The following is a 17,972-nucleotide window of genomic DNA, read 5'->3' as shown; positions in this document are numbered from 1 at the left end:
GGCCTCAGCCGCTAATGTGCCCGCCTCAGGGAGGCCGGCCTGGGGCGAGTGGAGCAGCCCCCGTGTGTCCCTGAGCGTCCCCCGGTCTTTGGTCGAGAGGGGGTCTCAGCCGCTAATGTGCCCGCCTCAGGGAGGCCGGCCTGGGGCGAGTGGAGCAGCCCCCGCGTGTCCCTGAGTGTCCCCTGACGTTTGCTGAAGAGGGGGTCTCAGCCGCTAATGTGCCCGCCTCAGGGAGGCCGGCCTGGTGCGAGTGGAGCAGCCCCCGTGTGTCCCTGAGCGCCCCCCGGTCTTTGGTGGAGAGGGGGTCTCAGCCGCTAATGTGCCCGCCCGGGTACCTAGGGAGGCCGGCCTGGGGCGAGTGGAGCAGCCCCCGTGTGTCCCTGAGTGTCCCCCGGTCTTTGGTGGAGAGGGGGTCTCAGCCGCTAATGTGCCCGCCTCAGGGAGTCCGGCCTGGGGCGAGTGGAGCAGCCCCCGTGTATCCCCGAGTGCCCCCCGGTCTTTGGTGGAGAGGGGGTCTCAGCCGCTAATGTGCCCGCCTCAGGGAGTCCGGCCTGGGGCGAGTGGAGCAGCCCCCGTGTGTCCCTGAGCGTCCCCCGGTCATTGGTGGAGAGGGGGTCTCAGCTGCTAATGTGCCCGCCTCAGGGAGGCCGGCCTGGGGCGAGTGGAGCAGCCCCCGTGTGTCCCCGAGCGCCCCCCGGTCTCTGGTGGAGAGGGGGTCTCAGCCGCTAATGTGCCCGCCTCAGGGAGTCCGGCCTGGGGCGAGTGGAGCAGCCCCCGTGTGTCCCCGAGCGCCCCCCGGTCTCTGGTGGAGAGGGGGTCTCAGCCGCTAATGTGCCCGCCTGGGTACCCAGGGAGGCCGGCCTGGGGCGAGTGGAGCAGCCCCCGTGTGTCCCTGAGCGTCCCCCGGTCATTGGTGGAGAGGGGGTCTCAGCTGCTAATGTGCCCGCCTCAGGGAGGCCGGCCTGGGGCGAGTGGAGCAGCCCCCGTGTGTCCCCGAGCGCCCCCCGGTCTCTGGTGGAGAGGGGGTCTCAGCCGCTAATGTGCCCGCCTCAGGGAGTCCGGCCTGGGGCGAGTGGAGCAGCCCCCGTGTGTCCCCGAGCGCCCCCCGGTCTCTGGTGGAGAGGGGGTCTCAGCCGCTAATGTGCCCGCCTCAGGGAGTCCGGCCTGGGGCGAGTGGAGCAGCCCCCGTGTGTCCCCGAGCGCCCCCCGGTCTCTGGTGGAGAGGGGGTCTCAGCCGCTAATGTGCCCGCCCGGGTACCCAGGGAGGCCGGCCTGGGGCGAGTGGAGCAGCCCCCGTGCGTCCCTGAGCGCCCCCCTGGCGTTTGCTCAAGAGGGGGTCCCAGCCGCCAATATGGCCGCCCGGGTACCCGCGGGGGCCGCCCTGGGGCGAGTGGAGCAGCCCCCGTGTGCCCCTGAGCGCCCCCTGGCGTTCGCTGAAGAGGGGGTCTCAGCCGCCAATATGGCCGCCCGGGTGCCCGGGGGAGCGGCCTGGGGTGGCCCTGTGCAGCCTCCGGGCGCCCCTGAGTGTTTTCCAGTATCTGGCCGAGACACCCCCTGACCCTCCGACTGTGTCCGTTTGGAGCGCCTGGTGCCTGGGCACCCCCTGAGTGTTTTTCAGTATCTGGCCGAGACACCCCCTGACCCTCCGACTGTGTCCGTTTTTAGTGCCTGGTGCCTGGGCACAGACCGCGGCAGCTCCCGCTGGCCGCATTGACAGAGTGCTGAAAAAATGACAAAGTCCGAAAATGCCTGAGAACCGGGAAGGGGACAAACCGGCGGCTCCAGGCCGAGCCGGAGTTCCAGGAGGTCGGCATGATTTTGCCGGTTTCCCCATAGGAGGTGCCAAGTTGCCAAAATGGGGGAACTCAAAAAAGCACCCCCGCCAGATGTATGTAGGGGGGCTGGATGGTCGATGGGGAGTGGGTGCCTGGCAGCAGGGGCCACCCCGCGCAGGTGCCCCGGGGGGCCCGCGGGGGGCCCCCGAAGACACCCCCCCCAGCACTCGCTGAAAACCCCGTCCGAGCCGCCCGCGCTGCCCGGAGGGAGTCCCGGGAGGCCGGGCACGGCCCGCAGGTCTCTCCCTCTGCCCCCCGGTGAGGTTTGCACGGGGGGGAAAAGTTTCAAAGTCCCGACGGGGGGCGAGAGACAGTGCGGCGAGGGGTGGCGGGCTGCTCCGCGGACCCGGGGGAAGCCCGGGGAGGGCGGCCTGAGGGCGCGGAGGGCCCCCTGAGAGTGCCTACGGGTAGTAGGTGAGAAACCCTGCCTGTACCTCCCACGGGGCCCGGGCAGGGACCCCGGGAGGCCGGGCAGAGCCCGCAGGTCGCCCCCTTCCCGTCCGATGAAGCTCGCACGGTCAGAAAAGTTTCAAAGTCCCAACGGGGGGAGAGTGTTGACGGCGAGGGGGGTGCAGGCTGCTCCAGGGTCCGGGGGCAGCCCCTGGAGGTCGGCCTGGGGGTGTGGAGGGGCCCCCCTGAGAGCACCCAACAGTAGTTGCTCAAGACCCTGCCTGAGCCTCCGATGTGCCCGGGCATGAACCCCAGGAGGCGGGGAACAGCCGTGGCAGCCCCTGCTGAAGTCCTTGGCAGTTGGCAGAGGCGAGTCTTGGGGAAAAAAACGACAAAGTCCAAACGCTCCAGGCGCCGGCCAGGGGGGCGGACGTGGCTGGCCTGGCCGGCGGGTGCTGCGGCTGCCGGGGCTGAGCCGAGTGTCGATGCATCTCCTGAGAACCGGGAAGGGGACAAACCGGTGGCTCCAGTCCGAGCTGGAGTTCCAGAAGGTCGGCCTGACTCTGGAGGTTTTCCCCCTGGCTTTTCCCCATAGGCCAAAAGGGGGGAAGTCAAAAAAGCACCCCCGGCAGATGTATGCAGAAGGGGCTGGGGGGTGACGGAGAGCGGGCTGTTGGCAGCTGCGTGGTGGCTGCAGGGGTGGGCCTGGGCGGCTGCGGTGGGCCCCCTGAGTGCACCTGCCCGTGGTGGCTGAAAACCCAGGCTGAGCCTCCGATGTGCCCGGGCAGGACCCCAGGAGGCCGGGCACAGAACGCCGGTTGCCCCCCATTGCCGTTTGACGAAGCTTGCACGGTCAGAAAAGTTTCAAAGTCCCAACGGGGAGAGAGTGTTGACGGCGAGGGGGTGCTGGCAGCTCCAGCGGCCGGGGGCAACCGCTGGAGGCTGGGCCCGGACTGCGGCAGCCCCCCTTGCAGTCGAACAAAGTTTGAGGAGACGAGTCATGAAAATGACAAAGTCCAAACGCTCCAGGCGTGCCGTCCAGGGGGGCGGACCCAGCTGGTCGGACCGGCGGGAGCTGCGGCGGCCGGGGAAGAGCCGAGTGTCAATGCAGGTCACGAGAACCGGTATGAGGGTAAACCTGGCCGCTCCGGGCCGAGGCACGGTTCCAGGAGGGCGGAAGGAGCGGGCCCGCTTCCCCTGATAGCGCCGACGGCGGTAAAATAAGGCCTCGCAAAACGTCAGCACGAACACCTTGTCGGGGTATAAGGGAACGAGCGGTGTGCGGTCTTTGACAAAGTGACAGTGTTTCTCAAAAAAGCACCCCCGGCAGATGTGTGCAGACGGGGCTGGCTGGTGTGGGAGAGCGGCGGGCTGTTGGCAGCAGTGTGCTGGCTGCAGGGGTGGCCCGGGGCGGCTGCGGAGGGCCCCCAAAGCGCACCTACCAGTGGTGGCTGAAAACCCCCGCTGAGCCTCCGATGTCCCCGGGCAGGACCCCAGGAGGCCGGGCAGAGCCCGCCGCTTGCCCCCTTGCCGTTTGACGAAGCTTGCACGGTCAGAAAAGTTTCAAAGTCCCCACGGGGGGAGAGTGTTGACGGCGAGGAGGTGCTGGCTGCTCCAGGGGCCGGGGGCAACCCCTGGAGGCTGGGCACGGACTGCGGCAGCCCCCCTTGCAGTCGAACAAAGTTTGAGGAGACAAGTCATGAAAATGACAAAGTCCAAACGCTCCAGGCGCCGGCCTGGGGTGCGGACCCGGCTGGCCGGGGCCGGCGGGAGCTGCGGCGGCCGGGGCTGAGCCGAGTGTCAATGCAGGTCCTGAGAACCGGGAAGGGGACAAACCGGTGGCTCCAGGCCGGGTTGGAGTTCCAGGAGGTCGGCAGGACTCTGGAGGTTTTCCCCTTGGCATTGTCCCATTGGCCACAATGGGGGAAGTCAAAAAAGCACCCCCAGCAGATGTATGCAGAGGGGCTGGCGGGTGACGGAGAGCGGGCAGTTGGCAGCTGTGTGGTGGCTGCAGGAGGTGGGCCTGGGCGGCTGCGGAGGGCCCCCAAAGTGCACCTACCAGAAGGGGCCCAAGACCCAGGCTGAGCCTCCGATGTGCCCGGGCAGGACACCCAGGAGGCGGGGAGCAGCCCCCGCTGAGGTCCATGGCATGTGCCAGAGGCGAGTCTTGGAGAAAAAACGACAAAGTCCAAACGCTCCAGGCGCCGGGCAGGGTGGCGGACCCGGCTGGCCGGGCCGGCGGGGGCTGCGGCTGCCGGGGCTGAGCCGAGTGTCAATGCAGGTCCTGAGAACCGGGAAGGGGACAAACCGGCGGCTCCAGGCCGAGCTCGAGTTCCAGAAGGTCGGCCTGACTCTGGAGGTTTTCCCCCTGGCTTTTCCCCATAGGCCAAAATGGGGGAAGTCAAAAAAGCACCCCCAGCAGATGTATGCAGAGGGGCTGGGGGGTGATGGAGAGCGGGCTGTTGGCAGCCGTGTGCTGGCTGCAGGGGTGGACCTGGGCGGCTGCGGAGGGCCCCCTGAGTGCACCTGCCAGCGGTGGCTCAACACCCTGGCTGAGCCTCCGATGTCCCCGGGCAGGACCCCAGGAGGCCGGGCACAGACCGCAGCCTGCCCCCTTGCCTTTTGACGAAGCTTGCACGGTCAGAAAAAAGTTTCAAAGTCCCGACGGGGAGAGAGTGTTGAGGGCGAGGGGGTGCCGGCTGCTCCAGGGGCCGGGGGCAACCCCTGGAGGCTGGGCACGGACCGCGGCACACCCCCTTGCGGTCGAACAAAGTTTGAGGAGACAAGTCATGAAAATGACAAAGTCCAAACGCTCCAGGCGAGCCGGCCAGGGGTGCGGACCCGGCTGGCCGGGCCGGCGGGAGCTGCGGCTGCCAGGGTTGAGCCGAGTGTCAATGCATGTCCTGAGAACCGGGAAGGGGACAAACCGGTGGCTCCAGGCCGGGTTGGAGTTCCAGGAGGTCGGCCTGACTCTGGAGGTTTTCCCCCCGGCCTTTCCCCTTAGGCCAAAATGGGGGAAGTCAAAAAAGCACCCCCGGCAGATGTGTGCAATGGGCTGGGGGGTGATGGAGAGCGGGCTGTTGGCAGCTGTGTGGCGGCTGCAGGGGTGGGCCTGGGCGGCTGCGGAGGGCCCCCAAAGTGCACCTACAAGTAGGGGCCCAAGACCCAGGCTGAGCCTCCGAAGTTCCCCGGGCAGGACACCCAGGAGGCGGGGAGCAGCCCCCGCTGAAGTCCACGGCATGTGCCAGAGGCGAGTCTTGGAGAAAAAAATGACAAAGTCCAAACGCTCCAGGCGTGCCGGCCAGGGGGGCGGACCTGGCTGGCCGGGCCGGCGGGAGCTGCGGCTGCCGGGGTTGAGCCGAGTGTCGATGCAGGTCCTGAGAACCGGGAAGGGGACAAACCGGTGGCTCCAGGCCGGGTTGGAGTTCCAGGAGGTCGGCAGGACTCTGGAGGTTTTCCCCTTGGCATTGTCCCATTGGCCACAATGGGGGAAGTCAAAAAAGCACCCCCAGCAGATGTATGCAGAGGGGCTGGGGGGTGATGGAGAGCGGGCTGTTGGCAGCCGTGTGCTGGCTGCAGGGGTGGGCATGGGCGGCTGCGGAGGGCCCCCTGAGTGCACCTGCCAGCGGTGGCTCAACACCCTGGCTGAGCCTCCGATGTGCCCCGGCAGGACCCCAGGAGGCCGGGCACAGAACGCCGGCTGCCCCCCCTTGCCGTTTGACGAAGCTTGCGCGGTCAGAAAAGTTTCAAAGTCCCAACGGGGAGAGAGCGTTGACGGCGAGGGGGTGCTGGCTGCTCCAGGGGCCGGGGACAACCCCTGGAGGCTGGGCACGGACTGCGGCAGCCCCCCTTGCAGTCGGACAAAGTTTGAGGAGACGAGTCATGAAAATGACAAAGTCCAAACGCTCCAGGCGCCGGCCAGGGGGGCGGACCCGGCTGGCTGGGCCGGCGGGGGCTGCGGCTGCCGGGGCTGAGCCGAGTGTCAATGCATGTCCTGAGAACCGGGAAGGGGACAAACCAGTAGCTCCAGGCCGAGCTGGAGTTCCAGGAGGTCGGCCTGACTCTGGAGGTTTTCCCCCTGGCTTTTCCCCATAGGCCAAAACGGGGGAAGTCAAAAAAGCACCCCCAGCAGATGTATGCAGAGGGTCTGGCGGGTCATGGGGAGCGGGCTGTTTGGCAGCAGTGTGCTGGCTGCAGAGGTGTGCATGGGCGTCTGCGGAGGGCCCCCTGAGTGCACCTACCAGTGGTGGCTCAAGACCCAGGCTGAGCCTCCGATGTGCCCGGGCAGGACCCCAGGAGGCCGGGCACAGAACGCCGGCTGCCCCCTTGCCGTTTGACGAAGCTTGCACGGTCAGAAAAAAGTTTCAAAGTCCCAACGGGGGGAGAGCGTTGACGGCGAGGGGGCGCTGGCTGCTCCAGGGGCCGGGAGGGAGGCCCTGGAGGTGGGCCTGGGGGTGTGGAGGGGCCCCCTAGGAGCACCCAACAGTAGTCGGTCAAGACCCTGCCCGCGCCTCTGGCGTTGCAGGGCAGGACACCCTGGAGGCTGGGCACGGACCGCCGGTCGCCCCCCATTGTAGTCCAACAAAGTTCGAAGAGACGAATCACGGAAATCACAAGTCCAAAAATCCCTGAGAACCGGGAAGGGGACAGACCGGTGGCTCCAGGCCGGGCTTGAGTTCCATGAGGTCGGCCTGACTCTGGAGGTTTTCCCCTTGGCATTTTCCCATTGGCCAAAATGGGGGAAGTCAAAAAAGCACCCCCGGCAGATGTATGCAGAGGGGCCTGGGGGGGTGACGGGGAGCGGGCTGTTGGCAGCAGTGTGCTGGCTGCAGAGGTGGCCCTGGGCGGCTGCAGAGGGCCCCCTGAGTGCACCTACCAGCAGTTGCTCTTGACCCTGCCTGAGCCTCCGGTGTTGCAGGGCAGGACACCCATTGGCGGGGAACAGCAGGTGGCAGCCCCTGCTGAAGTCGTTGGCAGAGATGAGTCTTTGAAAAAACGACAAAGTCCAAACGCTCCAGGCGTGCCGGCCAGGGTGGCGGACCCGGCTGGCTGGGCCGGTGGGAGCTGCGGCTGCCGGGGCTGAGCCGAGTGTCGATGTATGTCACGAGAACCGGTATGAGGGTGATCCTGGTCGCTCCGGGCCGAGGCACGGTTCCAGGAGGGCGGAAGGAGCGGGCCCGTTTCCCCTGATAGCGCCGACGGCGGTAAATTAAGGCCTCGCAAAACGTCAGGACGAACACCTTTTTTGCATATAAGGGAACGAGCGGTGTGCGGTCCTTGACAAAGTGACTATTTCTCAATGTGCTGAGGAGTGGGGACCGCTCAAAGTCAAAGCACCGCGGCCGCCCCTCTGCCACCTCCCTGGGAGCAGAGTCATCGAGCGCGAGTGTCCCCACTCCGCCTGTCCAGGCCGTGGGGCCGACAGGCCGGCTGGCTGCCCGGGCAGACCCCGCTCTCCGAGCGGCCGGGCCCCAACGTTCGAGAGGTGTAGGAAGCCACCTTGGGGGGCTGCGGAGGCCCCCCTGACACCGCCTCCAAGCCCTTGCTGAGAGCCCTGTCCTAGCTGCCTGCGCGGGCAGGCGGGACCCCCCCCTAGTAGGCCGTGCACAGCCCGCGGCAGCCACTGCTGAAGCCCACGGCAGTTGGCAGAGATGGGTCTTTGAATAAAATGACAAAGTCCAAACGCTCCAGGCGCCGGCCAGGGGGGAGGACCCGGCTGGCCGGGCCGGCGGGAGCTGCGGCGGCTGGTGAAGAGCCGAGTGTCAAGGCATGTCCTGAGAACCGGGAAGGGGGCAAACCAGTAGCTCCAGGCCGGGCTAGGGTTCCAGGAGGTCGGCCTGACTGTGGAGGTTTTCCCCCTGGCTTTTCCCCATAGGCCAAAACGGGGGAAGTCAAAAAAGCACCCCCGGCAGATGTATGCAGAGGGGCTGGCGGGTGATGGGGAGCGGGCTGTTGGCAGCAGTGTGCTGGCTGCAGAGGTGTGCCTGGGCGGCTGCGGAGGGCCCCCTGAGTGCACCTGCCAGCAGTGGCTCAACACCCTGGCTGAGCCTCCGATGTCCCCGGGCAGGACCCCAGGAGGCCGGGCAGAGCCCGCCGCTTGCCCCCTTGCCGTTTGACGAAGCTTGCATGGTCAGAAAAGTTTCAAAGTCCCAACGGTGAGAGAGCGTTGATGGCGAGGGGGTGCTGGCTGCCCCAGGGGCCGGGTGGGAGGCCCTGGGGGTGTGGAGGTGCCCCCTGAGAGCACCCAACAGAAGTTGCTCAAGACCCTGCCTGAGCCTCCGGTGTTGCAGGGAAGGACACCCAGGGGGCGGGGAACAGCCGTGGCAGCCCCCCTTGCAGTTGAACAAAGTTTGAGGAGACAAGTCATGAAAATGACAAAGTCCAAACGCTCCAGGCACCGGGCAGGGTGGCGGACCCGGCTGGCCGGGCCGGCGGGGGCTGCGGCTGCCGGGGCTGAGCCGAGTGTCAATGCAGGTCCTGAGAACCGGGAAGGGGACAAACCGGCGGCTCCAGGCCGAGCTCGAGTTCCAGAAGGTCGGCCTGACTCTGGAGGTTTTCCCCCTGGCTTTTCCCCATAGGCCAAAATGGGGGAAGTCAAAAAAGCACCCCCAGCAGATGTATGCAGAGGGGCTGGGGGGTGATGGGGAGCGGGTGTTTGGCAGCAGTGTGCTGGCTGAAGAGGTGTGCATGGGCGTCTGCGGAGGGCCCCCTGAGTGCACCTGCCAGCGGTGGCTCAAAACCCTGGCTGAGCCTCCGATGTCCCCGGGCAGAACCCCAGGAGGCCGGGCACAGACCGCAGCCTGCCCCCTCGCCGTTTGACGAAGCTTGCACGGTCAGAAAAGTTTCAAAGTCCCAACGGGGAGAGAGTGTTGACGGCGAGGGGGTTACTGGCTGCTCCAGGGGCAACCCCTGGAGGCTGGGCACGGACTGCGGCAGCCCCCCTTGCAGTCGGACAAAGTTTGAGGAGACAAGTCATGAAAATGACAAAGTCCAAACGCTCCAGGCGTGCCGGCCAGGGGTGCGGACCCGGCTGGCCGGGCCGGCGGGGGCTGCGGCGGCTGGGGCTGAGCCGAGTGTCAATGCATGTCCTGAGAACCGGGAAGGGGACAGACCGGTGGCTCCAGTCCGGGTTGGAGTTCCAGGAGGTCGGCCTGACTCTGGAGGTTTTCCCCCTGGCTTTTCCCCATAGGCCAAAACGCGGGGAGGCAAAAAAGCACCCCCAGCAGATGTATGCAATGGGCTGGTGGGTGATGGAGAGCGGGCTGTTGGCAGCTGTGTGGTGGCTGCAGTGGTGGGCCTGGGCGGCTGCGGAGGGCCCCCAAAGTGCACCTACCAGTAGGGGCCCAAGACCCTGGCTGAGCCTCCGATGTGCCCGGGCAGGACACCCGGGAGGCGGGGAGCAGCCCCCGCTGAGGTCCATGGCATGTGCCAGAGGCGAGTCTTGGAGAAAAAACGACAAAGTCCAAACGCTCCAGGCGCCGGGCAGGGTGGCGGACCCGGGTGGCCGGGCCGGCGGGGGCTGCGGCTGCCGGGGCTGAGCCGAGTGTCAATGCATGTCCTGAGAACCGGGAAGGGGACAAACCGGTGGCTCCAGGCCGGGTTGGAGTTCCAGGGGATCGGCCTGACTCTGGAGGTTTTCCCCCTGGCTTTTCCCCATAGGCCAAAACGGGGGGAGCCAAAAAAGCACCCCCAGCAGATGTATGCAGAGGGGCTGGGGGGTGACAGAGAGCGGGCTGTTGGCAGCTGTCTGGTGGCTGCAGGGGTGGCCCTGGGCGGCTGAAGAGGGCCCCCTGAGTGCACCTACCAGCAGTAGCTCAAGACCCAGGCTGAGCCTCCGATGTCCCCGGGCAGGACCCCAGGAGGCCGGGTAGAGCCCGCAGGTCACCCCCTTGCCGTCCAATGAAGCTTGCACGGTCAGAAAAGTTTCAAAGTCCCAACGGGGAGAGAGTGTTGACGGCGAGGGGGTGCTGGCTGCTCCAGGGGCCGGGGGCAGCCCCTGGAGGTCGGCCTGGGGGTGTGGAGGGGCCCCCCTGAGAGCACCCAACAGTAGTTGCTCAAGACCCTGCCTGAGCCTCCGGTGTGCCCGGGCATGAACCCCAGGAGGCGGGGAACAGCCGTGGCAGCCCCTGCTGAAGTCCTTGGCAGTTGGCAGAGGCGAGTCTTGGGGGAAAAAATGACAAAGTCCAAACGCTCCAGGCGCCGGGCAGGGTGGCGGAACCGGCTGGCCGGGCCGGCGGGGGCCGCGGCTGCCGGGGCTGAGCCGAGTGTCGATGCAGGTCCTGAGAACCGGGAAGGGGACAAACCAGTAGCTCCAGGCCGGGTTGGAGTTCCACGAGGTCGGCATGACTCTGGAGGCTTTCCCCCTGGCATTTTCCCATTGGCCAAAATGGGGGAAGTCAAAAAAGCACCCCCAGCAGATGTATGCAGAGGGGCTGGGGGGTGACGGAGAGCGGGCTGTTGGCAGCTGTGTGGTGGCTGCAGGGGTGGCCCTGGGCGGCTGCAGAGGGCCCCCTGAGTGCACCTATCAGCCGTTGCTCAAGACCCCGCCTGAGCCTCCGGTGTTGCAGGTCAGGACACCCATTGGCGGGGAACAGCAGGTGGCAGCCCATGCTATAGTCGTTGGCAGAGATGAGTCTTGGAGAAAAAACGACAAAGTCCAAACGCTCCAGGCGTGCCGGCCAGGGCGGCGGACCCGGCTGGCTGGGCCGGCGGGAGCTGCGGCTGCCGGGGCTGAGCCGAGTGTCAATGCATGTCGTGAGAACCGGTATGAGGGTAATCCTGGTCGCTCCGGGCCGAGCCCCGGTTCCACGAAGGCGGAAGGAGCGGGCCTGTTTCCCCTGATAGCGCCGACGGCGGTAAAATAAGGCCTCGCAAAACGTCAGCACGAACACCTTGTCGGGGTATAAGGGAACGAGCGGTGTGCGGTCTTTGACAAAGTGACAGTATGTCTCAAAAAAAGCACCCCCCCGCAGATGTGTGCAGACGGGGCTGGCTGGCTGGTTGGTGATGGAGAGCGGCGGGCTGTTGGCAGCAGTTTGCTGGCTGCAGGGGTGGCCCGGGGCGGCTGCGGAGGGCCCCCCAAAGCGCACCTACCAGTAGGGGCTCAAGACCCAGGCTGAGCCTCCGATGTCCCCGGGCAGGACCCCAGCAGGCCGGGCACAGACCGCAGCCTGCCCCCTTGCCGTCCGATGAAGCTTGCACGGTCAGAAAAAGTTTCAAAGTCCCAACGGGGAGAGAGTGTTGACGGCGAGGGGGTGCTGGCTGCCCCAGGGGCCGGGAGGGAGGCCCTGGAGGTGGGCCTGGGGGTGTGGAGGGGCCCCCTGAGAGCACCCAACAGAAGTTGCTCAAGACCCTGCCTGAGCCTCCGGTGTTGCAGGGAAGGACACCCAGGGGGCGGGGAACAGCCGTGGCAGCCCCCCTTGCAGTCGAACAAAGTTTGAGGAGACAAGTCATGAAAATGACAAAGTCCAAACGCTCCAGGCGTGCCGGCCAGGGGGGCGGACCCGGCTGGCTGGGCCGAGGGGAGCTGCGGCGGCTGGGGAAGAGCCGAGTGTCGATGCATGTCCTGAGAACCGGGAAGGGGGCAAACCAGTAGCTCCAGGCCGGGCTAGGGTTCCAGGAGGTCGGCCTGACTCTGGAGGTTTTCCCCCTGGCTTTTCCCCATAGGCCGAAATGGGGGAAGTCAAAAAAGCACCCCCGGCAGATGTATGCAGAGCGGCTGGGGTGTGACGGGGAGCGGGCTGTTGGCAGCAGTGTGCTGGCTGCGGAGGTGTGCCTGGGCGTCTGCGGAGGGCCCCCTGAGTGCACCTGCCAGTAGTCACTCAACACCCAGCCTGAGCCTCCGAAGTGCCCGGGCAGGACCCCAGGAGGCCGGGCAGAGCCCGCCGCTTGCCCCCTTGCCGTTTGACGAAGCTTGCACGGTCAGAAAAGTTTCAAAGTCCCAACGGGGAGAGAGCGTTGACGGCGAGGGGGCGCTGGCTGCTCCAGGGGCCGGGAGGGAGGCCCTGGAGGTGGGCCTGGGGGTGTGGAGGGGCCCCCTGAGAGCACCAACCAGCAGTTGCTCAAGACCCTGCCTGAGCCTCCGGTGTGGCAGGGCAGGACACCCATTGGCGGGGAACAGCAGGTGGCAGCCCCAACTGAAGTCCTTGGCAGCTGGCAGAGATGAGTCTTTGAGAAAAAACGACAAAGTCCAAACGCTCCAGGCGTGCCGGCCAGGGGGGTGGACCCGGCTGGCTGGGCCGAGGGGAGCTGCGGCGGCTGGGGAAGAGCCGAGTGTCGATGCATGTCCTGAGAACCGGGAAGGGGGCAAACCAGTAGCTCCAGGCCGAGCTGGGGTTCCAGGAGGTCGGCCTGACTCTGGAGGTTTTCCCCCTGGCTTTTCCCCATAGGCCAACATGGGGGAAGTCAAAAAAGCACCCCCGGCAGATGTATGCAGAGGGGCTGGATGGTGACGGGGAGCGGGCTGTTGGCAGCAGTGTGCTGGCTGCAGAGGGCCCCCGAGGTGCACCTACCAGCAGTTGCTCAAGACCACGCCTGAGCCTCCGGTGTTGCAGGTCAGGACACCCATTGGCGGGGAACAGCAGGTGGCAGCCCCTGCTGAAGTCGTTGGCAGAGATGAGTCTTTGAGAAAAAAACGACAAAGTCCAAACGCTCCAGGCGCCGGTCCGGGGGGCGGACCCGGCTGGCCGGGCCGAGGGGAGCTGCGGCGGCTGGGGAAGAGCCGAGTGTCGATGCATGTCCTGAGAACCGGGAAGGGGGCAAACCAGTAGCTCCAGGCCGAGCTGGGGTTCCAGGAGGTCGGCATGACTCTGGAGTTTCCCCCCTTGGCTTTTCCCCATAGGCCAAAACGGGGGAAGTCAAAAAAGCACCCCCAGCAGATGTATGCAGATGGGCTGGCTGGTGATGGAGAGCGGGCTGTTGGCAGCCGTGTGCTGGCTGCAGAGGGCCCCCGAGGTGCTGCACCTACCAGTAGTTGCTCAAGACCCCGACTGACCCTCCGGTGTTGCAGGGCAGGACACCCAGGAGGCGGGGAACAGCCGTGGCAGCCCCTGCTGAATCCCACGGCAGTTGGCAGAGATGAGTCTTTGAGGAAAAATGACAAAGTGCAAACGCTCCAGGCGCCGGCCAGGGGGGCGTACCCGGCTGGCCGGGCCGGCGGGAGCTGCGGCTGCCGGGGCTGAGCCGAGTATCCATGCATGTCGTGAGAACCGGTATGAGGGTAAACCTGGTCGTTCGGGGCCGAGCCACGGTTCCGGGAAGGCGGAAGGAGCGGGCCTGTTTGCCCTGATAGCGCCGACGGCGGTAAATTAAGGCCTCGCAAAACGTCAGGACGAACACCTTTTTTGCATATAAGGGAACGAGCGGTGTGCGGTCTTTGACAAAGTGACTATTTCTCAATGTGCTGAGAAGGGAGTGGGGACCGCTCAAAGTCAAAGCACCGCGTCCGCCCCTCTGCCACCTCCCTGGGAGCAGAGTCATCGAGCGCGAGTGTCCCCACTCCGCCTGTCCAGGCCGCGGGGCCGACAGGCTGGCTGGCTGCCCGGGCAGACCCCGCTCTCACCGAGCGGCCGGGCCCAACGTTCAAGAGGTGTACGAAGCCACCTTGGGGGGCTGCGGAGGCCCCCCTGAGAGGGCTGATAACCCCGTCCTAGCTGCCTGCGCGGGCAGGCGGGACCCCCAAGAGGCCGGGCACAGCCCGCGGCAGCCCCCGCCGAAGTCCACGGCAGTTGGCAGAGACGAGTCTCGGAGAGAAAACGACAAAGTCCAGACGCTCCAGGCGCCGGCCAGGGGTGCGGACCCGGCTGGCCGGGCCGGCGGGAGCTGCGGCTGCCGGGGCCGAGCCGAGTGTCGACGCATGTCGTGAGAACCGGTATGAGGGTAATCCTGGGCCCTCGGGGCCGAGCTACGGTTCCATGAAGGCGGAAGGAGCGGGCCTGTTTCCCCTGATAGCGCCGACGACGGTAAAATAAGGGCTCGCAAAACGTCAGGACGAACACCTTTTTTGCATATAAGGGAACGAGCGGTGTGCGGTCTTTGACAAAGTGACTATTTCTCAGAGTGCTGGAGTGGGGACCGCTCAAAGTCAAAGCACCGCGGCCGCCCCTCTGCCACCTCCCTGGGAGCAGAGTCATAGAGCGCAAGTGTCCCCACTCCGCCTGTGCAGGCCGCGGGGCCAACAGGCTGGCTGGCTGGCTGGCTGCCCGGGCGACCCCCCTCCGAGATGCCGGGCTGAGGCGTAGGCAGCCGCCTCCATCACCACCACCCAAGGCGAGAGAGTGGGTCAACGGGAGAGCCGTCGCGGCCGGGGGACCCTCGCCGCGCCCATGTCCGGGGAAGGACCACAAGGGCCCTGCTCCCCGGCGCCCCGGCGAGCGGGTTCACCCTCGGCGCGTACGGCTCTCGAGGATGGGGAAGGGACGCGCGTGGGCGTCCCTCCCGTCCCCCGCGGAAGAAGGCGAGCGACTCTGCGCGTCGGGACACCCCGCGGAGCCCCCTGCGGGGGGAGTACTCCGGGGGAGAAGCGTGGCGCAGGGGGTGCAGCCCTTTCCCAGGCCACCGTGCGACGGCGTCGGTGGGGCCGACGCCGAGAGAGAGAACGATCCGGGCTCTCCCGCCTCAGGGCGGCCGAGAGCGGGGCACGGGCCCCACGTTTGGTGAAGGTTTTCCCGAAAGCGAAGGACCCCCGCCTGTCCCCTCGGGCTCCGGCCGATGCGGGCGGTCCAGGGCGGGGATAGGGGACGGCGGCCTGCGGACGACGCGCTTTATCCCCAGAAGGAGCGAGGCATGAGGGGGTGTTCCACCCCCGCCGGCCGGTCTCGCTCCTTCTCCGGGCTACCCCTCGGCGGAGTAAAGACCCCCGGGTCAACGCTCCCGCGTCCGGGCGCCGGCGCGCGTCCCCTTCCCGCGGGGGGTGGATCCCTTCCACCCCCGGCCGTCCGAGGCCCGTGCGCCTCGGGCGGCCTCCCTTCCGAGAGAGGGAGAGAGAGAGACGGAGGACGGTGGTCCGCGACGGCGCGAGGCGTCCGTGTTGTGTTCCCCACGGCGGCTACCCGGTCGATCCCGCCCGCCGGTAGCCTTGGCTTGCCCCCGTTCCGCCTGTCCAGGCCGCGGGGCCGACGGGCTGTCTGCCCGGGTAGACCCCGCTCTCACCGAGCGGCCGGGCGGCCACGTTCAAGAGGTGTACGAAGCCACCTCGGGGTGGAGCCCTTCCACCCCTGGCCGTCCGAGGCCCGTGCGCCTCGGGCGGCCTCCCTTCCGAGAGAGGGAGAGAGACGGAGGACGGTGGTCCGCGACGGCGCGAGGCGTCCAACTTGTGTTCCCCACGGCGGCTACCCGGTCGATCCCGCCCGCCGGTAACCTTGGCTTGTCCCCACTCCGCCTGTCCAGGCCGCGGGGCCAACAGGCTGTCCGCCCGGGTAGACCCCGCTCTCCGAGCGGCCGGGCGCCACGTTCAAGAGGTGTACGAAGCCACCTTGGGGGGGCTGCGGTGCCCCCCACCCCTGAGAGTGCCTCCCAGGCCGAGGGAGCCCGGCGGTCGAGTGTCGTAGGAAAGCGCGTGCCACGGCTGTGTCGGTCACAGGGGCCAGAGGTAGTTTGGGCAACGGCTTAGATCCGTATGAAGCTCATCCTTTCCGGCCTGTTCTGGCGGCGGCTAGGCGCGCGCGCGCGAATGGCACGACACCCCTGGTTCCAGCGAGGCGACGGCGCCCCGCACCCCACTCTCCGGGCCGAGCAGAGCCCCCGAGCGCAAGAGTCCCCGCTCCGCCTGTCCAGGCCGCGGGGCCAGCAGGCTGTCTGCCCGGGTAGACCCCGCTCTCACCGAGCGGCCGGGCGCCACGTTCAAGAGGTGTACGAAGCCACCTTGGGGTGGAGCCCTTCCACCCCTGGCCGCCCGAGGCCCGTGCGCCTCGGGCGGCCCCCCTTCCGAGAGAGGGAGAGAGACGGAGGACGGTGGTCCGCGACGGTGCGAGGCGTCCAACTTGTGTTCCCCCACGGCGGCTACCCGGTCGATCCCGCCCGCCGGTAGCCTTGGCTTGCCCCCACTCCGCCTGTCCAGGCCGCGGGGCCGACGGGCTGTCTGCCCGGGTAGACCCCGCTCTCCGAGCGGCCGGGCGCCACGTTCAAGAGGTGTACGTAAAGCCACCTTGGGGGGCTGCGGTGCCCCCCGCCCCGAGAGTGCCTCCCATTCCGAGGGGAGCCTGGCGGTCGAGTGTCGTAGGAAAGCGCGTGCGCGGCTGTGTCGGTCACACGGGCCAGAGTTAGTTTGGGCAACGGCTTAGATCCGTATGCAGCTCAACCTTCCCGGCCTGTTCTGGCGGCGGCTAGGCGCGCGCGAACGTCACGACGCCCCAGGTTCCAGCGAGGCGACGGCGCCCCGCACCCCGCTCTCCGGGCCGTGCAGAGCCCCCCCGAGCGCAAGAGCCCCCGCTCCGCCTGTCCAGGCCGCGGGGCCGACAGGCTGTCTGCCCGCGTAGACCCCGCTCTCACCGAGCGGCCGGGCGCCACGTTTAAGAGGTGTACGAAGCCACCTTTGGGGGGGCTGCGGTGGCCCCCTGCCCCGAGAGTGCCTCCCAGGCTGAGGGAGCCCGGCGGTCGAGTGTCGTAGGAAAGCGCGCGCGCGGCTGTGTCACACGGGCCAGAGTTAGTTTGGGCAACGGCTTAGATCCGTATGCAGCTCAACCTTTCCGGCCTGTTCTGGCGGCGGCTAGGCGCGCGCGAACGTCACGCCGCCCCAGGTTCCAGCGAGGCGACGGCGCCCCGCACCCCGCTCTCCGGGCCGTGCAGAGCCCCCACGAGCGCAAGAGCCCCCGCTCCGCCTGTCCAGGCCGCGGGGCCGACAGGCTGTCTGCCCGCGTAGACCCCGCTCTCCGAGCGGCCGGGCGCCACGTTCAAGAGGTGTACGAAGCCACCTTAAGGGGGCTGCGGTGGCCCCCTGCCCCGAGAGTGCCTCCCAGGCTGAGGGAGCCCGGCGGTCGAGTGTCGTGGGAAAGCGCGCGCGCGGCTGTGTCACACGGGCCAGAGTTAGTTTGGGCAACGGCTTAGATCCGTATGCAGCTCAACCTTTCCGGCCTGTTCTGGCGGCGGCTAGGCGCGCGCGCACGTCACGACGCCCCTGGTTCCAGCGAGGCGACGGCGCCCCGCCACCCCACTCTCCGGGCCGAGCAGAGCGTCCGCTCTCGCTCCTTGGAGCAGAGCCCCCGAGCGCAAGAGTCCCCGCTCCCGCCTGTCCAGGCCGCGGGGCCGACAGGCTGTCTGCCCGGGTAGACCCCGCTCTCACCGAGCGGCCGGGCCGCAACGTTCAAGAGGTGTACGAAGCCACCTTGGGGGGGCTGCGGAGCCCCCCCTCCCCATGAGAGCGCCTCACAGGCTTTGCTGATAACCCCGTCCTAGCTGCCTGCGCGGGCAGGCGGGACCCCCAGGAGGCCGCGCATAGCCCGCGGCAGCCACCGCTGAAGTCCACAGCAGTTGGCAGATAGGAGTCTTGGAGAAAAAAACGACAAAGTGCAAACGCTCCAGGCGCCGACCAGGGGCGCGTACCTGGCTGGCCGGGCCGGCGGGAGCTGCGGCTGCTGGAGTTGCACCGAGTGTCGATGCATGTCGTGAGAACCGGTATGAGGTTGAACCTGGGCCCTCGGGGCCGAGGCGCGGTTCCAGGGAGACGGAAGGAGCGGGCGTGTTTCCCCTGATAGCGCCGACGACGGTAAAATAAGGCCTCGCAAAACGTCAGGACGAACACCTTTTTTGCAT

Source organism: Eleutherodactylus coqui, unplaced genomic scaffold, assembly GCF_035609145.1.
Source record: "Eleutherodactylus coqui strain aEleCoq1 unplaced genomic scaffold, aEleCoq1.hap1 HAP1_SCAFFOLD_149, whole genome shotgun sequence".
In the NCBI taxonomy this organism is placed as follows: Eukaryota; Metazoa; Chordata; class Amphibia; order Anura; family Eleutherodactylidae; genus Eleutherodactylus; species Eleutherodactylus coqui.
The sequence above is the reverse complement of the archived record's forward strand: the minus strand, read 5'-3'. Positions refer to the sequence as shown.